The 9,992-nt window shown below is 43.8% G+C and overlaps 1 non-coding gene across 1 annotated transcript; it reads right to left on the reverse strand.

Annotated features, from left to right (window-relative positions):
* Positions 1-2,950: 2,950 nt before the first annotated feature.
* Positions 2,951-3,050, reverse strand: Trnam-cau. Its single transcript has 2 exons — positions 3,014-3,050; positions 2,951-2,986 (listed from the first exon to the last, which is right to left on the reverse strand). It is a non-coding gene; the product is annotated as a tRNA-Met (tRNA).
* Positions 3,051-9,992: the final 6,942 nt, after the last annotated feature.

Below are 9,992 nucleotides of genomic sequence, written 5' to 3' on the forward strand. Positions count from 1 at the left end.
CCTTTAGATTGCTCTCATATTGGAAGCTTAACTGATTATGAGACTGACGCGCCTACCTACGCTCACCGGGCTTTGAGATACGGGACAGAGTTTGAGGTATACATTCTCCGGCTGTCACAAGTCCCGCACATGTGGAGACTTTATTACCGTAAAACAGCATAAGTTGGATTCGACTTGGTTATGGAAGGTACAATGTGTGTGCCTCAGGGAGACACAAGTTCATAACATAACCATGATAGATCTAATAATGGCGACTGTGCTTGAAAAGATGAAACATACATTTTTGTCAAAGCACCAGTTATGAAAACACACCGTGTGGCATGGCTCTACAACCATTCCGTCTTTACGCACTTGTCATATATTTTCGGTGAGAATTTCATTGAGGCAGGCGCAGCTCGGTAGAGCATGTCACTGTAAATGTTTTGAACATATATATGTTGATGATAATTAAGGAAAACGAAGACAAAAGAAATGCCCGGGTGAGGATCGAACTCACGACTTTCAGATTGCTCTGACATTGGAAGCTTGACTGATTATGGAGACTGACGCGCTACCTACTGCGCTACCGAGGCTTGAAGATACGGGACAGAGTTTGAGGGTATACATTCTCCGGCTGTCACAAGTCCACACACATGTGGAGACTGTGCAATAAAAACAACGCCGGAGTTGGATTTCGACTTGGTTATGGAAGGTAAAATGTGTATTGTGCCTCGAAACACAAGTTCATAACAACACCTTGATGAATCTAATGACGGCTGTACCAGAAAGGGAAGTAGAAACATACATTTTGTCAAAGCACGCAGTTGTAAGCACACCGTGTGGCATGGCTCTACAGCCATTCCGTCTTTGCACTTGTCATATATTTTCGGTCAGAAATTTCATTGAGGCGGAGCGCGTGATGTAGAGCATGTCGCAGAAATGTTTTGAACATATATATGGTGATGATGATAGTTAGAAAAACAGACAAAAAATGCCCGGGTGAGGATCGAACTCACGACCTTCAGATTGCTCTGACATTGGAAGCTTGACTGATTATGGGGACTGACGCGCTACCTACTGCGCTACCGGGCTTGAGATACGGGACAGAGTTTGAGGTATACATTCTCCGGCTGTCACAAGTCCACATGTGGAGACTGTGCAATAAAAACAACATAAGTTGGATTCGACTTGGTTATGGAAGGTACAATGTATTGTGCCTCGAAACACAAGTTCATAACATAACCTTGATAGATCTAATGACGACTGTACTTGAGGAAAGGAAGTGAAACATACATTTTTTGTCAAAGCACCCAGTTGTAAGCACACACCATTATTGGCATGGCTCTACAACCATTCCGTCTTTGCACTTATCCATATATTTTCGGTTCAGAAATTTCATTGAGGCGGGCACAGCAAGTAGAGGCATGTCACTGTAAATGTTTTGAACGTTTATATATATGGTGATGATAGATGGAAAAACAGACAAAAATGCCCGGGTGAGGATCGAACTCGACGACTTTCAAAGATTGCTCTGACGTTGGAAGCTTGACTGATTATGAGACTGACGCGCTACCTACTGCGCTACCAGGCTTGAGCGTACTGGGACAGGTTTGGGGTATACATTCTCAGCTGTCTGGAATCACACATGTGGAGACTGTGCAATAAAAAACAGCATAAGTTGGATTCGACTTGGTTATGGAAGGTACAATGTATTGTGCCTCGAAACACAAGTTCATAACATAACCTTGATGATCTAATGACGACTGTACTTGAAAAAGGAAGTGAGAAACATACATTTTGTCAAAGCACCCAGTTGTAAGCACACCGTGTGGCATATAGCTCTACAACCATTCCGTCTTTACGTATCATACCATTTTCGGTCAGAAATTTCATTGAGGCGGGCGCAGCGGTAGAGCATGTCACTGTAAATGTTTTGAACATATATATGGTGATGATAGTGGGAAAAACAGACAAAAGAAATGCGGGTGAGGATCGAACTCGACCTTCAGATTGCTCTGACATTGGAAGCTTGACTGATTATGAGACTGACGCGCTACCTACTGCGCTACCGAGGAGGCTTGAGATACGGGACAGAGTTTGAGGGTATACATTCTCCGGCTGTCGCAAGTCACACATGTGGAGACTGTGCAATGAAAAAGCATAAAGTTGGATTCGACTTGGTTATGGAAGGTACAATGATGTGTGCCTCGAAACACAAGTTCATAACATAACCTTGATAGATCTAATGACGACTGTACTTGAGAAAGGAAGTGAAACATACATTTTTTGTCAAAGCGCACCCAGTTAGTAAGCACACCGTGTGGCATGGCTCTACAACCATTCCGTCTTTGCACTTGTCATATATTTTCGGTCAGAAATTTCATTGAGGCGGGCGCAGCAGTAGAGCATGTCACTGTAAATGTTTTTGAACATATATATGGTGATGATAATTAAGGAAAAACAGACAAAAAGAAATGCCCGGGTGAGGATCGAACTCACGACCTTCAGATTGCTCTGACATTGGAGCTTGACTGATTATGAGACTGACGCGCTACCTACTGCGCTACCGAGGCTTGAGATACAGGGACAGAGTTTGGGTATACATTCTCCGGCTGTCACAAGTCACGCACACATGTGGAGACTGTGCAATAAAAACAGCATAAAGTTGGATTCGACTTGGTTATGGAAGGTACAATGTGTGTGCCTCGAAACACAAGTTCATAACATAACCTTGATGATAGATCTAATGACGACTGTACTTGAAAAGGAAGTGAAACATACATTTTTGTCAAAGCACCCAGTTGTAAGCACACCGTGTGGCATGGCTCTACAGCCATTCGTCTTTGCACTTGTCATATATTTTTCGGTCAGAAATTTCATTGAGGCGGGCGCAGCAGTGGGAGAGCATGTCACTGTAAATTTTGAACATATATGGTGATGATAATTAAGGAAAAACAGACAAAAAAAGAAATGCCCCGGGTGAGGATCGAACTCACGACCTTCAGATTGCTCTGACATTGGAAGCTTGACTGATTATGAGACTGACGCGCTACCTACTGCGCTACCGAGGCTTGAGATACGGGACGAGTTTGAGGTATACATTTCTCCGGCTGTCACAAGTCCACACACATGTGGAGCCGTGCAATAAAAACAGCATAAGTTAGTTCGACTTGGTTATGGAAGGTACAATGTGTGCCTCGAAACACAAGTTCATAACATAACCTTGATAGATCTAATGACGACTGGCGCTTGAAAAAGTGAAACATACATTTTGTCAAAGCGCGCAGTTGTAAGCACACCGTGTGGCATGGCTCTACAGCCATTCCGTCTTTGCACTTGTCATATATTTTCGGTCAGAAATTTCATTGAGGCGGGCGCAGCAGTAGAGCATGTCACTGTAAATGTTTTGAACATATATATGGTGATGATAATTGGGAAAACAGACAAAAAGAAATGCCCCGGGTGAGGATCGACTCTCGACCTTCAGATTGCTCTCTGACATTGTTAGAAGCTTGACTGATTATGAGACTGACGCTACCTACTGCGCTACCGAGGCTTGAGATACGGGACGAAGTTTGAGGTATACATTCTCCGGCTGTCACAAAGTCACACACATGTGGAGACTGTGCAATGAAAAACAGCATAAGTTGGATTCGACTTGGTTATGGAAGGATTTGCAATGTATGTGCCTCGAAACACAAAGTTCTTAACTTATAACCTTGATAGATCTAATGACGACTGTACTTGAAAAGGGTGAAACATACATTTTTGTCAAAGCGCAGTTGTAAGCACACCGTGTTGCGTTGGCTCTACAGCCATTCCGTCTTTGCACTTGTCATATATTTTCGGTCAGAAATTTCATTGAGGCGGGCGCAGCGGTAGAGCATGTCACTGTAAATGTTTGAACATATATATGGTGATGATAATTAAGGGAAAAACAGACAAAAATGAAATGCCCGGGTGAGGATCGAACTCACGACCTTCAGTTGCTCTGACGGTTGGAAGCTTGACTGATTATGAGACGGACGCTACCTACTGCGCTACCGAAGAAAAAGCGAGATGCAGGACAGAGTTTGGGGTATACATTCTCCGTATGTCACAAGTCACACATGTGGCGGAACTGTGCAATAAAACAACATAAGTTGGATTCGACTTGGTTATGGAAATTACAATGTGGTGTGCCTCGAAACACAAGTTCATAACATAACCTTGATAGATCTAATGACGACTGTACTTGAAAAAGGAAGTGAAACATACATTTTTTGTCAAAGCACCCAGTTGTAAAGCACACCGTGTGGCGGCTCTACAGCAATTCCGTCTTTGCACTTGTCATATATTTTTTCGGTCAGAAATTTCATTGAAGGCAGAGCGCAGCGGTAGAGCATGTCACTGTAAATGTTTTGAACATATATATATGGTGATGATAATTAAGGAAAACAGACAAAAATGCCCCAGGTGAGGATCGAACTCACGACCTTCAGATTGCTCTGACATTGGAAGCTTGACTGATTATGAGACTGACGCTAACTACCTACTGCGCTACCGAGGCTTGAGATACGGGACAGAGTTTGAGGTATACATTCTCGGCTGTCACAAGTCACACACATGTGGAGACTGTGCAATGAAAAAACAGCATAAGTTGGATTCGACTTTTGGTTATGGAAGGTACTGTCTGTGTGCCTCGAAACACAAGTTCATAACATAACCTTGATCGATCTAATGACGACTGTGCCGAGAAAGAGAATGAAACATACATTTTGTCAAAACGCAGTTGTAAGCACACCGTGTGGCATGGCTCTACAGCCATTCCGTCTTTGCACTTGTCATATATTTTCGGTCAGAAATTTCATTGAGGCGGAGCACAGCGGTAGGAGGCATGTCTGTAAATGTTTTGAACATATATGGTGATGATAATTAGGAAAAACAGATTAAAAAGAAATGCCCCGGGTGAGGATCGAACTCACGACCTTCAGATTGCTCTGACATTGGAAGCTTGACTGATTATGAGACTGACGGCGCTACCTACTGCGCTACCGAAGGAGGCTTGGATACGGGACAGAGTTTGGGGTATACATTCTCCGGCTGTCTGAGTCACACACGTAATGGGGCTGTGCAATAAAAACAGCATAAGTTGGATTCGACTTGGTTATGGAAGGTACAATATGTGTGCCTCGAAACACAAGTTCATAACATAACCTTGATGAATCTAATGACGACTGTACTTGAAAAGGAAGTGAAACATACATTTTGTCAAAGCGCAGTTGTAAGCACACCGTGTGGCGTGGCTCTACAGCCATTCCGTCTTTGCACTTGTCATATATTTTCGGTCAGAAATTTCATTGAGGCGGGCGCAGCGGTAGAGCATGTCACTGTAAATGTTTTGAACATATATATGGTGATGATAATTAAGGAAAAACAGACAAAAATGCCCGGGTGAGGATCGAACTCACGACCTTCCAGATTGCTCTGACATTGGAAGCTTGACTGATTATGAGACTGACGCTTTACCTGCTGCGCTACCGAGGCGAGATATACGGGACAGAGTTTGAGGTATACATTCTCCGGCTGTCACAAGTCCCACGCACATGTGGAACTACTGTGCAATGAAAAACAGCATAAGTTGGATTCGACTTGGTTATGGAAGGTACAATGTGTGTGCCTCAAAACCTGCCAAGTTCATAACATAACCTTGATAGATCTAATGACGACTGTACTTGAAAAGGAAGTGAAACATACATTTTGTCCAAAGCACCCAGTTGTAAGCACACCATGTGGCATGGCTCTACAGCCATTCGTCTTTGCACTTGTCATATATTTTCGGTCAGAAATTTCATTGAGGCAGGCGCAGCAGTACAGAGCATGTCACTGTAAATGTTTGAATACCTTATATATGGTGATGATGATAATTAAGGGAAAACAGACAAAAATGCCCCGAGGTGAGGATCAGACTCTCGACCTTCAGATTGCTCTCTGACATTGTTGCTTGACTGGTCCTGAGACTGACGCTTTACCTGCTGCGCTACCGAAGCGCGAGATACGGGGACAAAGTTTGAGGTATACATTCTCCGGCTGTCACAAGTCACACACATGTGAGCATGCAATAAAAACAACATAAGTTGGATTCGACTTGGTTATGGAAGGTACAATGTGGTATTGCCTCGAAACACAAGTTCATGCCGCAACCTTGATGAATCTAACGAGCGACTGTACTTGAGAAGGAGGGTAAAACATACATTTTGTCAAAGCACCCGGTTGTAAGCACACACCGTGTGGCATGGCTCTACAGCCATTCCCATCGCTAGCACTTGTCACCTATTTTCGATTGAGAATTTCATTGGTGGCGGACGCAACGGTGAGAGCGTAATGCTGTAAATGTTTTGGTGCTACATATGGTGATGATAATTAAGGAAAAACAGACAAAAGAAATGCCCAGGTGAGGATCTGAACTCACGACCTTCAATTGCTCTGACATTGGAAGCTTGGCTGATTATGAAGTTGACGCGCTACCTGCTGCGCTACCGAGGCTTGAGAGATACAGGACAAAGTTTGAGGTATGCATTCTCCGGCTATCTACAAGTCACACACATGTGGAGACTGTGCAATGAAAAGCAGCATAAGTTCTGGATTCGGCTTGTTTATGAAGGTACAATGTGCGTGCCTCGAAACTAGGAGTTCATAACCTAACCAGTAGATCTAGCAATGGCTGTGTACTTGAAGGAGGTGAAACATACATTTTTTGTCAAAGCACGCAGTTGTAAGCACACCGTGTGGCATGGCTCACCAACCATTTCGTCTTTGCACTTGTCATATATTTTCTGTCAGAAATTTCATTGAGGCGTGCGCAGCTTGATGACATCATCACTGTAAATGTTTTGGTTATATATATGGTGATGATAAGTGGGAAAAACAGACAAAAATGTGTGCGGGTGAGGATCGAACTCGACCTTCAGATTCTTTCTGACATTGGAAGCTTGACTGATTATGGGACTGACGCGCTACCTACTGCGGGACCAGGCTTGAGATGCAGGACAGAGTTTGAGGGTATACATTTCTCCAGCTGTCTGATCACACCGCATGGAACTGTGCAATAAAAACAACATAAGTTGAATTCGACACCGGTTATGGAAGGCTACAATATGTGTGTCTCAAAACACAAGTTCATACTTATAACCTTGATGAATCCCATGACGGCTGTGCTTGAAGAGGAATTAAAACATACATTTTTTGTCAAAGCGCCCAGTTGTAAGCACACCGTAACTGGCATGGCTCTACAGCCATTCCGTCTTTGCACTTGGCATGTATATTTTCGATGAGAATTTCATTGAGGCGAGCTGTGATGCAGAACATCACTGTAAATGTTTTAGAACATATATGTGGTAGTGATAATTAAGGAAAAACAGAAGACAAAAATGCCCCGGGTGGGACCGAACTGCGACGCTCAGGTGCTCTGACATTTGGAAACTTGACTGGCGTTATGAGATTTGACGCGCTACCTGCTACCGACCGAAGCTTGAGATACGCGGACAAAGTTTTGAGTACTACATTCTCCGGCTGTCACAAGTCACTACACATGTGGAGACTGTACAATGCAAAACAGCATAAGTTAGATTCGACTTTGGTTATGGAAGGTACAATGTGCGTGCCGCGGCTTACAAGTTCATAACATAACTGTGATGAGATCTAATGACGACTGTGTACCGAAAGAGTGAAACATACATTTTTTGATAAAGCACCCGGTTATGGCACCGTGCTGGCGCGGCTCTGGCGCCATTCCGTCTTTACTTGTCGCCTTATATTTTCGGTCGAAATTTCATTGCTGGCGGGCGCAGCGATGAGAGCGTGTCGCAGCAAATGTTTTGAACCTGTGGTGATGATGGTGGGGAAAAGCGTTTACGGTGGCATGCTCTGCTGCTTCTTCTGACAATATATGACAAAGGCTGAATGTTAACAAACCATGCCACAACGGAATGCTGCAAAATACCACGTCAAATCTATCTATCAGGCCATGTGCTCGGCTTTGACGTTTTCGGCGACACCTAATGGTCGGTAATCAACATGCTTTATTTTCGACACGACTCTCCCATATTATTGACTGGCGAAAATATCAGCGTATCTTATAAACAGCAATGAAATCAACGCGTCAATCTCGATCGAAACTCAATATTCGAAACTCACGAAAGACCGATCCTCAATTTGCACTGACGTCATAATTATCACCATATGTTCAAAAGAGCGACTGACATCTTCTGCGCCCACCTCTGACCGGGTGTTTGAATAACAATGAAACTGAGTGCTGTTAAAAAGCCATTTCGTGAATCTATCCGGGTTATGTTGGGCAACACTAATGCTTTGTGCACGAATCTCCGCATATTAAATGAAACTCAATATCTGTCGTGCTTTTCGTGTCTGTCGATCCGGCTCAATCGAAGATAAACGATACACCGAAGACGCTTCTTTTGTCTTATTTCATTATCATCGCCGCCGCGATTACATTAACTGGCCTCAATTTCAACGAAAATCTGGTATAACAAAGGCTGCGGCAAAATATTACATTACAACTGGTGCGGTGGCGGGTATGACGATTTCGAACATTAACATCTTGTTCGCAGTCTCCACATGTTGACTGCTCAGTCCCCGTATCTCAGCACTCGGCACCGATGCGGTGATCGAAGCGTGTCGGCTTCGTCCTCTTTTTGTCTGTTTTCATATTATCATCACCATATGTTCAAAACGACATGCTGCTGCGCCCTGCAGGCCAGCTATGACGAGATGAACAGACAATGGCGAAACCATGCCACATGTGACACAAAATGCATGTTTCACTTTTCAGTACTGCAGTCGTCGTGGAATATCGGAGCTTGCTGTTAAGTCTCCACGTAATGACTTTAACGGCTTCGAGCTTAGCTCGACGCGATAATTAACGCGTCGTCGAAGCTTTCAATATCGTAATCTGGTCGCGAATTTCATGATTATCATCGCCATATGTTCGAAACATTTACGATGACATCTTTCGCCCGCCTCAATACGGAGCCATCTCGGCGTAACTCGATCGAAGCTCCAATGTCGGAAACGTCGGGTCGTCTTTCTGATGTTTTCATATTATCGTCACCATATACTGTTCAAAGGCATTTACGATACGACGTAATACTACCGCCCGCCTCTGAATACAGCGAGATGGCTTTGAAACAATATACATTAACGTTAATGTTTTCGAAACACGGTCGTCGACCAAATCTATCGGAATTATGTTATTGGTTTTGTGTTTCGAACTGTCGCGCATATGGCACCGAAGTCGGCTGATCTCCATGTGTTATTGAACTGTTGACCGGAAGAATGTATACCTCAAAACTTGATCATATCTCAACACTCGGTAACGCAGTGAGTGGCGCATCGGTATCTCATAATCCGGCTCAATCTCGCGAACATTCACCGTCTGTTTTACAATTAGCGCCATATATGTTCAAACATTTACGACGATAACAACGCCCTCAATATTTCACGAACCGCTTTACAACGAAATACAACGGGTCTTTTAAAAGTATGTTTCACTTCCTTTCTCCGGTAAGTCGTCGTCGTCTATCGTTATGATGATTTCGCCTTATCGCGTAAATCAACTTTATCTTCTCGCCCGTATTATTGTTTATTGCAGTCTTCAGCGCATGGTAAATTAATTGATCGGGGCATTACCGATGTGTTTTCTTAATTGTCACCGCTAATATCGTTGAAGCGATGACGTCACTGCTGCGCCCGCCTCGCTCTGACCGAAATATGAGCGAAGATCTTGATTAAGCGCGCAATTGCGGTCGATAAAGGTTATGTTATGGAGCTTCGTGTTTCGAAGATTTTTGCTGTTTGTGCACGATCTTTCCCGTGTTGTGACTGTGACAGCCGATACCTGTAGCGTATCGGTGAAAAATGTTTCGTCTCACCGGGCATTTAATTATCGTCACCTGCTCTGTTCAAAACGTGATGCTCTGCTGCTGCGCCCTCCTCGAAGTTCTGGGCAAGCTGTG

Source organism: Haliotis rubra, unplaced genomic scaffold (assembly GCF_003918875.1).
Source record: "Haliotis rubra isolate DU_JTF1 unplaced genomic scaffold, ASM391887v1 Scf2270, whole genome shotgun sequence".
Taxonomy (NCBI): domain Eukaryota; kingdom Metazoa; phylum Mollusca; class Gastropoda; order Lepetellida; family Haliotidae; genus Haliotis; species Haliotis rubra.